A 17,638-nucleotide genomic window follows, 5' to 3' on the forward strand; every position below is an offset into this window, starting at 1 on the left:
TCAAGGTCCATGGCAACATAACAGTCCCAAAATAATTTTAGTGACAACAGTGACATTTGAAAATGCATACAAAGTTAAACTATAGTCTTCAACATGTATGCATTTAATTTAAGTGGTTGCTCTCCTTGTAACATTGTTCTACCCAAACCTATTTTTTCTATACATAAAGACATGTTAAGGGTTACTAAATTATTCCTTCTACAATCAAAACACCCATATCTCTCATTATTACAAATATGTGCAAATTATTTTCATGTTTTAAGTTCAGAAGTACCTTTAGAAACTTCCTGAATTTGCCCTCCTGACTGCAACACCAGAGAAGATCTCCTTTTATCATTTTGACAATAGGAATGATTTTGTAAATACTTCTTGAATGTATTTCACAGGTCAGCGGTCTCACTCCAATATAGATTTACATCTTAGATTAGATTATAATTTGTTTTCTGCTTCACCTTCACCCTGACATGTTATTTCATATAATGAAACAGTAAATCAATAGAATTCTTGTGGGTGGGATTCTGTAAAGAAAACAACCTGTGTTGGCTTAATTATAAACTCATTAAAATAAGAACATGACATTTCCAAAATACTGATCTATTCTTATAAGTCAGATTCCACTGAAAGCTAAGTTTGGGGCTTACTTTCCTAAAAACAATATTGGTTAACTAAAACCATGCACAAGTAAAGTCATCACAGATCTGATTGTACCTAAAAAGCCTACTGATTTTGTCCTCCAAATGAATAGGTACAGTAGCTCACAGATAAGTAATCTGTTCAATTACAGCTAGAATTTCCACTTAGTTAAGCACTCTGAAAAAGGGGGAGAGGGAATGTATGGTCTCAAAGAAAATCTCCTTTTTCTCATATGATTGGTGAGTGTTTTGATTATAATCTCAAGGGGGAAACAGTAGGTTTATGTCTTATAAAAGAAATCGTGTTTGATTTTCAAGGATTCTAATATCCACATATAAATAGATAATTCATAATTTAACAATGACTTGCAACACACATTAATTTGCTAATATTTATTATTATTCTCACTGGTCCCTTATTAATGGGTTGTTTGTTTGTTTGTTTGTTTAACTGACTGTATAAAAATTATTTACAATGTTGTATTAGCTTCAAGGGCTTCCCTGGTGGCTCAGACAGTGTACAGCAAAGTAATTTAGTAACACATACATACATCTCGGAGAAGGCAATGGCGCCCTACTTCAGTACTCTTGCCTGGAAAATCCCATGGATGGAGGAGCCTGGTAGGCTGCAGTCCATGGAGTTGCAAAGAGTCGAACACGACTGAACGACTTCACTTTCATTTTTCACTTTCATGCATTGGAGAAGGAACTACCAACCCACTCCAGTGTTCTTGCCTGGAGAATCCCAGGGACGGGGGAGCCTGGTGGGCTGCAGTCTATGGGGTCGCACAGAGTCGGACACAAGCGACTTAGCAACAGCATACATACATCTATTATTTTCCAAATTCTGAAATGCTTGTTTCACATTACCATCAACTTCCTATAGCAGTTGGGGGAAAACCTGGCTTGATAGCTATTATGTAGATATTGATAGCTTGATAGCTATTATGTTGCTGTTTGGTCACTAAGCTGTGTCCAACTCTTTGCTATCTCATAGACTGTTGCCTGCCAGACTCCTCTATCCGTAGGATTTTCCAGGCAAGAATACAGAGTTGATTGCCCTTGCCTCCTCCAGGGGATCTTCCCAACCCATGGATCAGACCCACATCTCCTGCTTGGTAGGCAGATTCTATACCACTGAGCCATCTAGGAAATTCCCTTGTTAGGTATTATTCTCTCACATAAATGGTCTTCCACTCACTAAGTCTGTCTATTCCTTGGAAGCGATGAAAAGAAGCACCTCCAAGGAAATAAAAAATGTTCTTTAGACACTGATGTAACTGTATTGGATATATTTATGTTCTAGTAGATCAGGGTCAAAGACTTGAATTTGAAATTGCATTTAATTCTCCCTAACTGGGAAAAAAAAAAAAAAAAAAGTTGGGAGAAATGATCTCTGGAACTATTTATCTAAAATTTGAGTTACTCACCCCTACAAAAACTTTGACTTTGGAATATACCTTGCCCCAAAGTCAAGATTCCAAATAAAGAAATCTACATTACTTCTCACTACAAGTGAGTATGAGTCAAAAAGAAACATGTCTAAGAAAACAGGCTTCTCTATACCTTCTTCATATAAGAATAAAAAAAAGACAAGTCATTGTGGTGAGAAATAACTACTTTTGAGTTTTTATATTATCTGATATATTCCAAATTTTTGTGGTTGTTAGAAAATGTATTTGGAAATACATAAGTATAACACATATACACAAATATACATCAAATATATATAACTATATATTTAAATGAGCTTTCAAGCAGAAATAAATATTAAGCAATAATTTTTTATTCTTCTTAAAATACTATTTCCTAGAGAGAGGAATAAGGCAGCTGCAGTAAACAGAAGGGGACTTTTAACTCAAGCTTAGCACATTTAGATGTATGCATATATAAAACCAAAATAAATCTCTACATTACCATTTTGGGATATGACATTTTTGAAATGCTGATGTATAAATTAAGACATATAAAATACTTTTACAATTCTATCTTCCTTTGACTTTAGCTATTGCATATTCTACCAAAATTCTACAATATAGAGTACATTAACTTCATTATTTCTGTATGATTACATTATAGTCATTTGTTCAAAAAAAAAAAAAAGACAGAAAGACAAATATATGATACTACTTCTATGTGAAGTCTAAAAAAGGGTGTAAATGAACTTATCTGCAAAACAGAAATAGAGTTACAGATGTAGAACACAAGCTTAAAACCACCTAGGGGTAAGGAAAGTGGAAGGGATAAATTGAGATTTTGAGATTGACATTGACACACTGCTATTAATATATATAAACTAGATAACTAGTAACGACGTACTGTATAGCATAGGGAACTCTACTTAATACTCTGTAATGGCCTATATGGTAAAAGAATCTAAGAAAAATTGAATGTGTATGCATGAAAGTGAAAAGTGAAAGTGTTGATCCCTTAGTCGTGTCTAACTCTTTGCGACCCCATGGAGTATAGCCTGGCAGGCTCCTCTGTCCATGGAATTCTCAACACAAGAATCCTGCAGTGGGTAGCCATGCCCTTCAGGGGATCTTCCAGACCCAGGGATCAAGACCAAGTTTCCTGAACTGCAGGCAGATTCTTTACCCTCTGAACTGCTAGTATGCATGTGTGTGTCCATTTGCTTCAGTCATGTCTGACTCTTGGCGACCTTATGGACTGTAGTTCACCCATGGGGTTCCTCTGTCCATGGAATTTTCCAGGTAAGAGTACTGGAGTGGGTTGGCCATGTCCTTCTCCAGGGGATCTTCCTGGCCCATGAATGGAATCTGTGACTCTAACCTCTCCTGCATTGGCAGGTGGATTTTTTTTAACCGCTAGCACCACCTGGGAAGGCCTAACTAGTATGTATATGCATAACTAATTCACTTGGCTGTACACTTGATACTAACACATTTTGTAAATCAACTATACTCCAATAAGATTTTTTTTTCAAAAAAAGCATAAAACAAACAAAAAACCTTTTTAAATACAATGTCTTTTAAAATACAATGGCCTGGAGGGTCACCTGAATGTACATGATCCCTTCTATATCAAGATACTGCTTTGCTGAAGGAAACAAATCCTGAAAGTGGCTTTTGGAGGAAAAAACTTAGAAATTCCTTTTAATGATGAACATGTTTACACTTAAGAAACAATAAATAAAACCAATGCTACGTTTTAAGTTAAGAGGCAAAGCCACACTTCCAAGGTTCAAAGGAGGGTTTTATATTTAAATTGATATTTAAATAGAATGAGCAGTTTGATATTTTGCATTACTTAGTACTTTCCATTCTGAGATAAAGTTCTTAAGATCTTCTGGTTATATTTACTTCATTCCTAAAGGGTTTTAAAATATCTTACATGTAAAAAATTTTGCTAGCCACTCTGTATTTTAGTACCTTCATCCTTAAACTCTTAACTATTTAGTCATTACACTTAAATTTTGCCAATATTAATTGGAAACATTACCTCAATATTTTACCCTTTACTATGGTCTGATTGTGTCCTCACAAGATTTGTATGTTGCATCCTAACCCTAAAAGTGATGGTAATAGGAGGTGCTGCTTTGGGGGTAATTAAGTCACGAGGACAGAGCCATCATGAAGGGAATTAGTGTTCTCAAAGAGTCCTCAGAGAGCTCCCAAGCTCCTTCCAATACATGAGAATACAGAAGTAGGCAGTCTTCAGCTCAGGAGAGGGCCTTGACCAGAATGTAACCATGCACAATGATCCTGGACTTCCAACCTTCCAAACTGGGAGAAATAAATGTCTGTTTATAAACTACCCAGTCTGTGGTGCTTTAGTATGGTATAAAGCAGCCTAAACAGACTAAGATACAATTCTAGACATAAAAATGCAGTGAATATATATATATATATATATATATATATATATATGTAAAATATCTAGCACAATTCCTGGCATATATTTAGAATAATATAAAATGTTTGGGGTGTGTATGTGTGTGTGTGCTTATATCTTTGTGTATTAGTGTATAGGGGCACATGCAGAGTTAATTCAGGAATAAACGTATATCTGGACAAAAAAATTTGTAAAATGTTTAGCTATAAATAAATTTCTAGAGATTGTATTTGTCCCCCAAACCATGTGAAGATTTTATTGAATAATATGTTAATTTTGTTCCTTCTTTTTCCTTTCACAATTTATGTTGTTCATTATTTAGTTGCTAAGTCAAGCCGTGTTCTTGGTAACCTCATGGACTGCAGCATGCCAGGCTTCCCTGTCCATAACTTATACCAAGTAATTATTTGCATGGAAATACCAACCATGTTGGATAACATGCAGGTCTTAATGGAATTTGTGAACTTGCTTAATTTATATTCCCTTGGCGTCTACAAGACTTCTTAGTGGTCATGAAGGAGTTATGGAGGGAATCACTCAAATCCAGCATGAGTCATTTAGACAACACTTTTCAGAATCACACCTAACCAAAAAATGTACAATTCTATTTGGGGATCATGTGTTATCTTGATGTGTTTGAATTCTTTATGTACATCTTATCATGTTATAATTAACCTTCAACTTGTTTCCCAGATAAGTGATGTTTACTTTCTTTCTCTTTGAAGGAAAATTCATATAGCTTCTCTTAGATATATTTCCAGTAAAACATTTCTCAGAGCTTAACAGCTCTCAACTTGATAAAGATTTCCATCATTAAACAGATTGCAATGTTATAAACAAATTTCTGCATTAATAGCTTTCCTACCAAAATACCAGTGACAAAGTTTGAAGATGTGAGTCCACATGTATTTGAGTCTATTTCTTTGCCATATTAAATATAGTTTTATTTAGATCACAGTTCGTAGAAGACACTTAAAAGGCTCAATATTTTTGCTAAAAACACAAATGCTTAAGATGGAGGCATTCTTACATAAGACTAACAATTTTCATACAGATTATGATTAAAGGATCCAGATGGCTTTTGTCCTTGTTTTTCTACCCCATGTCCATCACAATATCTTAGCAGAGTACTGTATATTCAGTGGACAGTTAATAAAAATTAACTAGGGTTCTTATCAGCTATATGGAGACTTTATAGCATGAATAATAGTAGAAATATAAACAAGTGATGTTTTAAAGCTAAATGACATTTATATGTTTTGGATCAATGTTTTCTCCCTTTGTGTAATGTACTTGATATAATATTTAAGAAAATATAAAATACTGTGTACTGATCACAGAGCCTTTATATTTCCTTTGGTCATTTCTTTCCAACTGAAAGGTATTCTTTGAATCTGAGATCCAATTATCATCATTTGAGGAAAGATTCGCACTATCAATTTAATATAAATTTTTTTAGCAGTCTACATGATACATGAAGGGAATAAAACTATGTCCTTATTTGGTGTTAAATTGTCTACTTCATGTAATAAGCAAATGTTGAAAATGAGCAGAGGATGTTCTGTACAATTTTTCTCAAATGACACAGATTGGATGTCCAGTAATTGGCTCCAGATTTGATTTCTGGTCAATTACTCACATTTGAGACCACATTTTATGTATCAAGTTTAGCCTCTCTTGCTTGAGCTTTTTCCCATTTAATAAGCACTTTCTATTTATGTAATGCCTATATCTGAAAAATTTAATATAACTCAGATTTCTCATTAATTCTGGTGATATAACTGTGAATTAGATGAGTATGCCTTTGCAGTGATGGAAACTGAGGTAGAGATAGTTGGAGTGGGCCTCATACAATCTCACCATCTCTCATTTGTAAAGATCTGCCTTCAAGGAGGAATTGTCACCTCATATCCATTCAACACTGGTAGGTCACCATATTCAAAAGTTTCCATAGTGACTGTCCCAAGTTTTTATATTTTGAAGCTCATTAGCTGCGAGAGATGCTTCAGTTTTTGCTACTGCATGTATATCTGGCAAGAAAAATGTCTGCACTCAGTAAAACAGGAGTGAGGGAAAAGAGTGACTACTCAAGAGCCTCACTGGCGAAAACAGGGCAAATTTTCTTTCCTAGTTATTAATCCATTATATCAGGTTGTAAAGCAGGCACAGTTGGTCCTCAACAGAGGTCTAGTTTCTAAATGTCTCAGACAATAACATATGCCAGCAACAAAGCTCAGGATCTTGGTCTAATAGTGAGGTCCTTGAAATCCGAAGAATGGCATTTCAATTTTCAATATAGTCCCTAAAATAAAGGCTTTGAGCATTCGATGGGAAGCAGCGAGATGACAATGAAGCCCTTACAACTGTATATTTCTCAGTCCATTATTTTTCCGAATACAAAATGAAAATACTAAACATAAAGTCTCAGGTATTACTGTTCAATAATCACTCTGAAAAGAGGAAAGCAGGCATCTATACTGAAATGTGTCCCCCTAGAGAAACCTCCTTTTTAAAGAGAGATATTTAATGTGAAATGATGCACCAAAGGAAATATTAGCAAAAGCAGGAATGATGCCAAACTTAACCAAACAGTAGGAATTAAACTGATCATTAAATGATATTAAAGAGTTGATATGGAAACACAGCATGTCAATTCCAGTTTTTAATCTGTAGCAGAGCCTGACTTCCCAATACTTGCTTTAAGATTCTATTGTTTTGAAGAGTCATTTCTGAGATTCCTTTCATACATTATAACTTTTGCCTTCTCTGCTGCTGCTGCTGCTAAGTCGCTTCATTCGTGTCTGACTCTGTGCAACCCCATAGACGGCAGTCTAAATTTGAACCAAGTTACTAATTATAGTATTAGAATGCTATCTTAAATTTTATATTTTTAGAAAATAAAAAATACTAGCATACCTAACGAATGACTGTAAAATTTTTAAAACTCTGAATATGTTATATGTATTTAATAACACCACAGTTAGTATAATTTAGTAATATTATTTGAGTAAAACAGAAAAAAGTGCTCATAGCACATATTTATCATACTCTTCAAGAAAGAGGTAAAGGAAACCACCTACATTATATTCAGGAAAAAGGAAAGTAAGCATCATGGTTTACAGTTAGAGATGTAGCACAGGCCAGTGTTGGCTCCCTGCAATGAAATGTGAACTTCTTTGAAATATGTGAAATAATACAAGCAGAGATGATAGATGGAGGAGAATTTCTGCTTGAAACAATGCATAGAAGGAATTATCCAAATCACCCTCTGTGAAAGCATGCTATAGCTGTTGTTCTCTTTGTAAAAGCAAGAGGAGAAAATCAATATATAGTAACAGAATATATTTTTAATAGTTTAGTTTTTTCTGGTTTGTTTTTCCAAAAATGTTTTTGCAACGTGACAAATTGAACTTGTGGAACTTGTGTCTAGACTGATACTGTTGAGATCTTAACATTTTGGTTTTTTCAAGTACAAAATGAGTGGGATGCAACATACCAGGGTTTTCTAGATAATTACTGCCCCAGAAATACTGAGGGTACTTGGTAAATTTCAGATTCCAGACATCATTAAAGATCTACTACTCAGTACCTTTTGCTACTATAACAAATTAACCACAAAATTTGTTAAAACAAGACAAATTCTGGAGGTCAGAGTCTGAAAAATAGGTCTCACTGGGCTAACGTCAAGGTGTGAGCAGGGCTGTTTTTGTTCTGGAAGCTCTAGGAACAACCTGTTTTCTTGTCTTCTCCAGCTTCTAAAGGCTTCCATCATTCCCTGGATCTTTGCCTCCTCTTCTATCTTCAAAGCTAGTAGAGTCACATCTTCAAATCTTTCTCTTTCTGCTACTAAAGTCACATGACCTTTTTTTGATTTTGACCTCCAGTTGCCTTCTTTTAAGGACACTCGCAGCACGCCAGGCCTGCTGAGATTCATGGCCTCGCAGAGTCGGACACGACCGAGCGACTGAACTGAAGGACACTCGTGATTATATTAAGTCCACCTGGATAATCTAGGATATGATTGATGTCTCAAATCCTTAATTTACTCACATGTGGTATACATATTTTTATGTAAGGTAATATAAGTAAGGTTTAGAGATTAAGACTTCAACATCTTTAGGGCCATTTTTCTGTTTACCAGGTCAAATTTTGGTAGAACTAGATAATCTCACTTAGCAATTAAACTCTGTATTCAGCAACATTTTTGTTAGTACATACAACTATTTACTTATTGATTCATCTATATAATCATTAATTTATTCATTATTAACAAGCATTTGTTTCATACCTGTTCGATGTGAACCACAGAGTCGGTCCATGGAGACACAAAATGAATTAAAAAAGAAATGTCTACCCTCACTTCATCGAGCTTAATTGTTCAATTTTTTTTTAAACTGAATTCATGTATTTATTGCCTAATATATGCAAGGTGTGGTCCACTTACAAATAATTAGACATGCTCATGTAGTAGACAGAGTATGTATGTATTGTTTTCATTGAAATTACAGTTATTATTTCAGAAGTGGTTTGTAAGATAGCATAGACATCCATAGGAATATAACATAAATTTGCAAAGTAAGAAACAACAAAAAAAATGAAGTCTGTGAAACTACAATCTAGGGAGATACACTGAGCAATTGACATAGTACGAGGGTGTCAATAACATCAAATTTAGCCCATTAGAAGAATAAGGAGCTCTTTTCTCTCTGCACCCAATGGAGATTAATTTAAAAATGTGTATTTTATGTGTGTTCCTCACCTCTTTTGATAAAATAAAAGTGCTAAAAGTGGTCACCTGGGGGTGGTTTTTACTTTACTTTTTATTCTCTTTTCTGAAAAGAAACATGTTGCATAACTTCTACTGCACATAGACTAGCAAAATAGGCATTTTGCTATTTGGATTCCTGGCCAAGTGATTCCATTAAAGGATGTTCAATTAAAGGATGTGTTTTCTGTAATTATCATATCAGAACTGACAGAAAAGTTCCTCTACTTTAAAAATGTTCAAAGTTAGGCAACAATCTGTTAATGCCACGTGATCAGTAAAAATTAGCAAGTTTCTGAAAGTAAGCAATAGCTCTCATCCTCCATAGGCAGGTTTCTCTGAAATCAAGCTCCAGGAATTCTCATTTGTCTCAGGCTCACTCTGTTTCTCTAAGCTTCTGTCTTCCCTGATGCTCCCACCTTTTTTTCATTTGTTCATTTGCTTGTTTTTACCATAGCTACTGTCCACTCTTCATCCCCTGGGATAGCAGCAGAGATGTTTTGGGTATGAGTGCAGCCCCACATCACATGAGAAATTCTTACTTCTGTTTTCTCTTAAGTTACTCCCTGCTTTGAAGCTGTTTCCTAGGTATTTATGTATCCTTTTGAGTTTGCTTCCTGCTTTGAACTTTCCCTGAGCTCTCTGTTTCTTCAAATGTCTCTACTGTGCTTTTGATTTTCTTAACAATGTGATGAAGAAAACCTGATGAGATGATTTGAGTTGTGTTGATATATACAACTGGCTTTATATGATTCCACTTTCAGAAAACATGTTTAATAGGAGCCATAAATACTAAAAGCCTCTCAATCACCTGTCCATTAATATATTCAGGATGCCGAGCCATGCTAAGTCAATTCACTCATGTCCAATTCTGTGCAACCCAATGGACTGTAACCCTCCAGGCTCCTCTGAACATGGAATTTTCCAGGCAAGAATTCTGGAGTGGTTTGCCATTTCCCTCTCCAGGGGATCTTCCAGATCCAGGGGCAGAACCTGCGTCTCTTGAGTCTCATGCATTGGCAGGTGAGCTCTTTATCTCTGCTGCTGCTGCTGCTGCATCGCTTCAGTCGTGTCTGATGCTGTGCGACCCCATAGACGGCAGCCCATTAGGCTTCCCGTCCCTGGTATTCTCCAGGCAAGAACACTGGAGTGGGTTGCCATTTCCTTCTCCAATGTATGAAAGTGAAAAGTGAAAGTGAAGTCGCTCAGTCGTGTCTGACTCGAGCGACTCCATGGACTGCAGCCTACCAGGCTCCTCCATCCATGGGATTTTCTAGGCAAGAGTACTGGAGTGGGGTGCCATTGCCTTCTCCGTCTTTATCGCTAGAGTCATCAAAAGTAAAACATGATGTATCTGTCTGAAGAATACATTTTACTTCATTTTAAGTAAATGAAAGCACTGCTTTTGTTTTATTCAATAGAATATACAATTTATGTTGGATTCTTTATGTTGGAGCCAAGTCTCCAATATATTTTGTCCTTGTGATAGTTTGTTTCAGGGTCACAGAGATCTAGAACCCTACAGAAAATATAGTTAACTCTGTAATATTTATAGTTGCCTATTACAGATATTTCTTTAGAAAAGTTTGGGAGTAACTCTCTAAAAAGAGTGGAATTTAGCTTTGTTGAACAATTGTTCAGAAGCCCTCATGATACTCTTGTATCAACCTTAGAAATGGAGAAAGCAGAGGTTAGCTTTGAATTCCACATTTTGAGTAAATTTGTGTAACTACCTCTTCAGTGATAAGAGAAACAGTTGAGAAGCAGAGATATTAGAATAAAAATGACTGCAAAAAATGGGATAATGCAAGAGCATTTTTTAAAAATTCTTGCCAGCATCTATCACACTTGCAGCAACTTTAAGTGTGACAAGTTTTCAGATGTGTGGGTTAAGAGGGAATCAGACTATGCAAGTTAGATGAATATGACATTATTTAGAACCACACCCTCATTTTACAGATGAGAAAATGAGGTGTAGAGAAGGTGAAGAGATTTTTCTTTGATCTCACATCCCCTTCTTGGAAGAAGTAAGCAGTGTATTAAGGGAATTAATAAGTATTTTTATTATAATTAAAATAAAATAAATTGAGTCAACTTAAGGTAAAATGGAAATTTATTAGATCATGTAAGCCAACCATAAAATGAGTGGCAGTTGAGTAGCACTGAGGGTAGCCTGGGAGTCAGGACTTGGATTGAGTTAGGGCTGCGTCTTCTCTCTGCTTTACCTCACAGATCAGCTTCATGTTCCCTTTATGTGTGTGGACTTCTTCTGAACATCAAAAATATGGCACTAGGTGTCTTGTTCTTTTATTCTAACAGCCTTTCACCTACAAAGAAAATCTAGTCTTCCTGTTGCAGAATTTAAAATCAGAGGGAAGAAGTCTAGCTGGTTTGGTTCAAGTCATTTGACCATTGATTGCTTGGACCAAAGAGAGATAAATTAGATTAATTTTCTCATCCTGTGTAGCCAAAAAAAGAAACCATTTTTAAAGAAAATGAGGAGAGGGTGTTGGGCAGATAAAACAATTCCCTGGGGTCTGAAATTGGAGAGGGAACAAATCTAGGATTTCTGAAGGACACATTTTACACTCTGGCTAGAATATCTTACACCCAATGTGTTCTGATTTTATCTACCCAGAATGTTCATTAGAGATATAAGTTTTAATTGGGATGTCAAATCAGCTGAGGTTAGAAGCATCATTTTTGCTTCAATTATCTTTCCTTTTAAAAAATCCTTTTAAAAATTTGATGAAACCTGATAGCCATATATTGTATGAAACAATGTATACAGATAAATGAAATGGTCATTTCAGATTACAGCACATGAGCCATTTATTTTTCAGAAATTGTATAATTTAGGTTTTTTCCCCCAAAATGCTGTTTTCCCTACAACTATTTTGATGCATGCTTCAAAAAGTCCTTATTTATTTTGAAATACAAATCAGGATGATATTTAAATTAAATGAATCTATCTCTGCTATTCATACAAGAACTTTATCTTGTGACAGAGTGTCTTAGAGCCCTTTAGTTTTCAAAGCAGTAAGCTGTTGCTTCCCATAGACATGTGCCCTATGTCTACAAGAAATGCATCAATCCTTTTAATTGGATAGGACATTGATAAGGATCAGTCAAATATTATTTTTCCAATTTCTGTAATCAGTGTGCTAACTGTGGTTAGAATAATTTTTAAAAATTATTCCATCAGAGCTGTTGTTTTTCTGACTGTATATGAAATTTGAAAGTTTGATTTCAATATGAGGAAGAAAAAAAAATAAAGCAGCTGTCTGACTTCTATCTCCAAGTGGGGTATAGAAATATAACATATGTATATTCTTTAATAACAAAAGGTTATATATAGAGTCCAGCTTTAGTGAACCTTAGCCAACCCAATGTAGTGTTAATTATGGGTTCTATGTAGAGAAAAAAGAGGGAGCAAATTGTAGCAAAAGTGCTTCATGGACATAATCAGGCCACTGAGCTCAACTCTAATCTCTGTGGTCTTCAGAGTAGCATTGTCACAGATACTAGGACACTTCCTCCTCTTTCACAGCTTTGGTTCTTTTGTACTGTAGAGTAATATAAAGGAAAAAGTAAAGGGAAAAAACCATTTCACAAAGAAAAAAATTAATCTTGCAGTATTTTATTAGCCAAATGGTGACCACTAGGTCATAAGATAATATTGATCTTTCACCTGCTCTCAGAGAAAGAAAACTTCACTCCATTTTACTAACTAAAATAATAGAGTACCTTCTTCAATCCCCTCTCAGATTCAATACCTCTTGTTAACATAGCAACCTACACGTGTAAAGGACTGAGACAAGATGCTCCTGATTCTGTCTTGCTTAAGTATCCTGTCTGCTATTTGCTATTCCATGATTTCTAACTATAGTAAATGAAGCATGTCATGTTACCATTTTCAAATCCTTTAATTATTCCTCCTGCACTTGAAACTGCAATAAGAGCTAGGAAGACAACACATTATCAGCTGTAACTTGTTTTAAATCTCTCCATCTGGAATATTGTATCTTCATTCTTATAACTGGGTAAGAATATCATCTGAAAATCCAAGGTTAGTATTTCCGCCATTTTATAAAATTGTAGTTCAGTCTTCTCAGATAGATATAGAATAAAAGAAAGAATATGAAGGAATGAGTGGTCCAGAGGAAAGACCATGAACTTTAGAGTGGGACAGACCCGTTTCTAATCTCAATCCTGCATATTATACCAAAAAGAATTTAGGTTAGTCATTTCCATATCTGTAGACTTACCATTCAGGTATTACCTAAATCAAATACCTTATGATTATAAAGTGGAAGTGACAAATAGATTCAAGGGATTAGATCTGATAGACAGAGTGCCTGAAGAACAATGGACAGAGGATCGTGACATTGTACAGAAGGCAGTGATCAAGACCAACTCCAAGAAAAAAAAATTCCAAAAAGATTGCCTGAGGAGGCCTTGCAAATAGCTGTGAAAAGAAGAGAAGCAAAAGGCAAAGGAGAAAAGGAAAGATATACCCATTTGAATGCAGAGTTCCAAAGAATAGCAAGAAGAGATAAGAAAGCCTTCTTCAGTGATCAATGCAAAGAAATAGAGGAAAACAACAGAATGGGGAAGACTAGAGATCTCTTCAAGAAAATTAGAGATATCAAGGGAACATTTCATGCAAAGATGGGCTCGATAAAGGACAGAAATGGTATGGACCTAATAGAAGCAGAAGATATTAAGAAGAAGTGGCAAGAATACACAGAAGAACTGTACAAAAAAGATCTTCATGACCCAGATAATCACGATGGTATGATCACTCACCTAGAGCCAGACATCCTGGAATGTGAAGTCAAGTGGGCCTTAGGAAGCATCACTATGAACAAAGCTAGTGGAGGTGATGGAATTCCAGTTGAGCTATTTCAAATCCTAAAAGAGGATGCTGTAAAAGTGCTGCACTCAATATGTCAACAAATGTGGAAAACTCAGCAGTGGCCACAGGACTGGAAATGGTCAGTTTTCATTCCAATCCCAAAGAAAGGCAATGCCAAAGAATGCTCAAACTACCACACAATTGCACTCAACTCACATGTTAGCAAAGTAATGCTCAGAATTCTCCAAGCCAGGCCTCAACAGTATGTGAGCCATGAACTTCCAGATGTTCACGCTGGATTTAGAAAAGGCAGAGGAATCAGAGATCAAATTGCCAACATCCATTTGATCATAGAAAAAGTGAGAAAGTTCCAGAAAAACATTTACTTCTGCTTTATTGACTATGCCAAAGCCTTTGACTGTGTAGATCACAGCAAACTGTGGAAAATTCTTAAAGAGATACCAAACCACCTGACCTGCCTCTTGAGCAATCTGTCCACGGGTCAAGAAGCAACAGTTAGAACTGGACATAGAACAACACTGGTTCCAAATCCAGAAAGGAGTATGTCAAGGCTATATATTGTCACCCTGCTTATTTAACTTAAATGCAGACTACATCATGAGAAATGCTGGACTGGATGAAGTTGGAATCGAGATTGCAGGAGAACTATCAATAATCTCAGATATGCAGATGACAGCCACACTTATGGCAGAAAGCGAAGAAGAACTAAAGAGCCTCTTGGTGAAAGTAAAAGCAAGGAGAGTGAAAAAGTTGGCTTAAAACTGAACATCCAGAAAACTAAGATCGTGGCATCTGGTCCCATCACTTTATGGCAAATAGATGGTGAAACAATGGAAACAGTGACAGACTTTATTTTGGGGGGGCCTCCAAAATCAATGCAGATGATGACTGCAGCCATGAAATTAAAAGACACTTGCTCCTTGGAAGAAAAGTTATGACCAAACTAGACAGCGTATTAAAAAGCAGAGACATTACTTTCCTGACAAATGTCTATCTAGTCAAAGTTATGGTTTTTCCAGTGGTCATGTATGGATGTGAGAGTTGAACCATAAAGAAGGTTGAGCCCAGAAGAATTGATGCTTTTGAACTGTGGTGTTGGAGAAGACTCTTGAGAGTCCCTTGGACTGCAAGGAGATCCAGTCAGTCCATCCTAAAGTAAATCAGTCCTGAATATTCACTGGAAGGACTGATGCTGAAGCTGAAACTCCCATTCTCTGGCCACCTGATGGGAAGAACTGACTCCTTGGAAAAGACCCTGATGCTGGGAAAGACTGAAAGTGGGAGGAGATGGAGACGACAGAGGATGAGATGGTTGGATGGCATCACCAACTCAATGGACATGAGTTTGAGTAAACTCCGGGAGTTGGTGATGGACAGGGAGGCCTGGTGTGCTGCAGTCCATGAAGTTGCAAAGAGTCAGATACAACTGAGCAACTGAACTGAACTTCCATATCTGGGTCTCTGTTTCTCTATTTTCAAAACAAAGTTATTGATAGAAGCTTCCTCAGATCATTGAGATGATTTAATGAGACTGCACCTATATGTCTTCTAGCACAAAGTGAACTAACGTACAAAAAAAGGTAGCAAATAATCTAAACTATAGTCTTTCCTCCCTTTTGATAGTCACAAGACAGAGTAGACATGAGAACCACACCCTAATTTGGGATGATGGTCGAAGTAAAACTTCAGAAACATGATATCTCCTCAGATAAATCTGAAATTTCTGTTGGTATATTGACACTGATTCCAATGAGCCAAACCCAGATGTTGCTTCCGTAAGCAGCTGGTTGTCTTCCCTGAACAGTCCATCAGTCTCTTGAGTCCTTCTGTCAGCTGGTCAGCACAGCTGTTCTCTTAGCAACATCTGGAGAAGGCAGCTTGACGAGGGAGCCCCACTGAGCTTTCTAGGGTAAGTCTGATTTATAAACCACTTGAAAGAGTTGATCTTTTAAATGTCTAAACTCCCTGGATTTACCTTAAGAAAGCAGGTCTGGGGACTGAGGAGCATTATGCATCAGTGTTTCCTCAATGTCTTCTGTTGCTTCAGGACTCAGATGTAACCCAACTGAGCTCAGTGATCATGTGAACTCTCACACTTCCCACTGGTGATTGAACAGGATGTTAGAGCACAAAAGCCATCTGTCTCTCCCAAGAATTCCCTTCCCAGGCACCTAACAGCCTTGGAAAAAGACACAAATGCTTCTTTACATTCACTTTTCCTAAAATCAGCCCCAGATAGCCCCTAATTTCTAACAGAAATAAACTTTAAAGCAGCTTCTGGGTTACTATTCCATAATCGTGTTATATTCTGAGAAGTAAATTTTAAGTCATCAAGGTCAGGCTGATACGTTAGCAGTCATTTTCTAGCTGCCCTGGGGAGGGGTAGCCCAGGGCCCTCTACTCTGTGTCATCTGACAGGGGTTCTAATCCAGCTCTGTCACTAGGCAATTATGTGAACTTATGTGAATCATTCAACAGCTCTGGACCTAAGGGCCCTCATCTATGCAGACTAAATTATTTCTGAGCTCCCATCCAGGACTAAGATTCTATCATCTGTACCCTCAATTTGCTATTACTTGGAGAGCCAGGCAGATTGAATGTTCTCTCAGAAGTGCTAACTGTCCTTACTGAGAACACTTGCACACAAGCTTATTAGGTAAATAAAAAAAGTTTCTCTTTGCAGGAAAAACCTCTTGGCACTATGGCTTCATATTAATATTTAATGCATTAATTTTATAAAGTTTATGCACCTAACATTTCTATTTCTTCCATTTTATTCAGCATATGTGGGTTTTGTGAGCTTGATATGCTAGACAAATATATCTCCATGACTTATATATGTAATTTGTCAGCCGTGGGGCTGTTTAAAATACTTTCAAATGGGGGCTTCCCATTCAATAATTTTCTTTTATCTATTTAGCAATAATTTCATACTTACTTTGATGCCCATATTACACTTATGAATAGTTCAGTATTTTCCAATGTTATACATATTGCATCTGTATCTATAATGAATCATTTATTCATCAATTGTATTACCAGTAGATAATGATAACTTGCATATACCAGAACTGAAGCTAATAGTCTTGAATGGATTTCTTCATTGACACAGGCCTAGTCATGCTCATGTGTTAAGATGCCAGTTATTGTAGATCATAGCTTATACTACCTTTCATCCTGTGCACTGCATGGTTATACAGCTTAAATTCACATCTTTCTAACATTATATAGGATTTCCACAAGACTTCATTGGAGTAAATTGCTGGATATGATACAATAATAGCTGCAAACTCCTGGCATCCTGGGCTCAAGATGAATGACGATAGACCCGAGGCTAATCATTTCCATAATTCCACTTTCACTGCAGCTGTGAAAAGACTTAGACAAAAACATGCCAATGATCCATTTGAAATACTTTTGCATTTATATATGTTATGGTTGAGACAGGTGGAACCTGGTTTATTCTGATCTAATTATTCTATATCTGCTGTTTATTTCATGCTTTAA

This window comes from Bos grunniens, chromosome 6 (assembly GCF_055505025.1).
Source record: "Bos grunniens cultivar Pamir isolate PY7600 chromosome 6, Bosgru_T2T1.0, whole genome shotgun sequence".
In the NCBI taxonomy this organism is placed as follows: domain Eukaryota; kingdom Metazoa; phylum Chordata; class Mammalia; order Artiodactyla; family Bovidae; genus Bos; species Bos grunniens.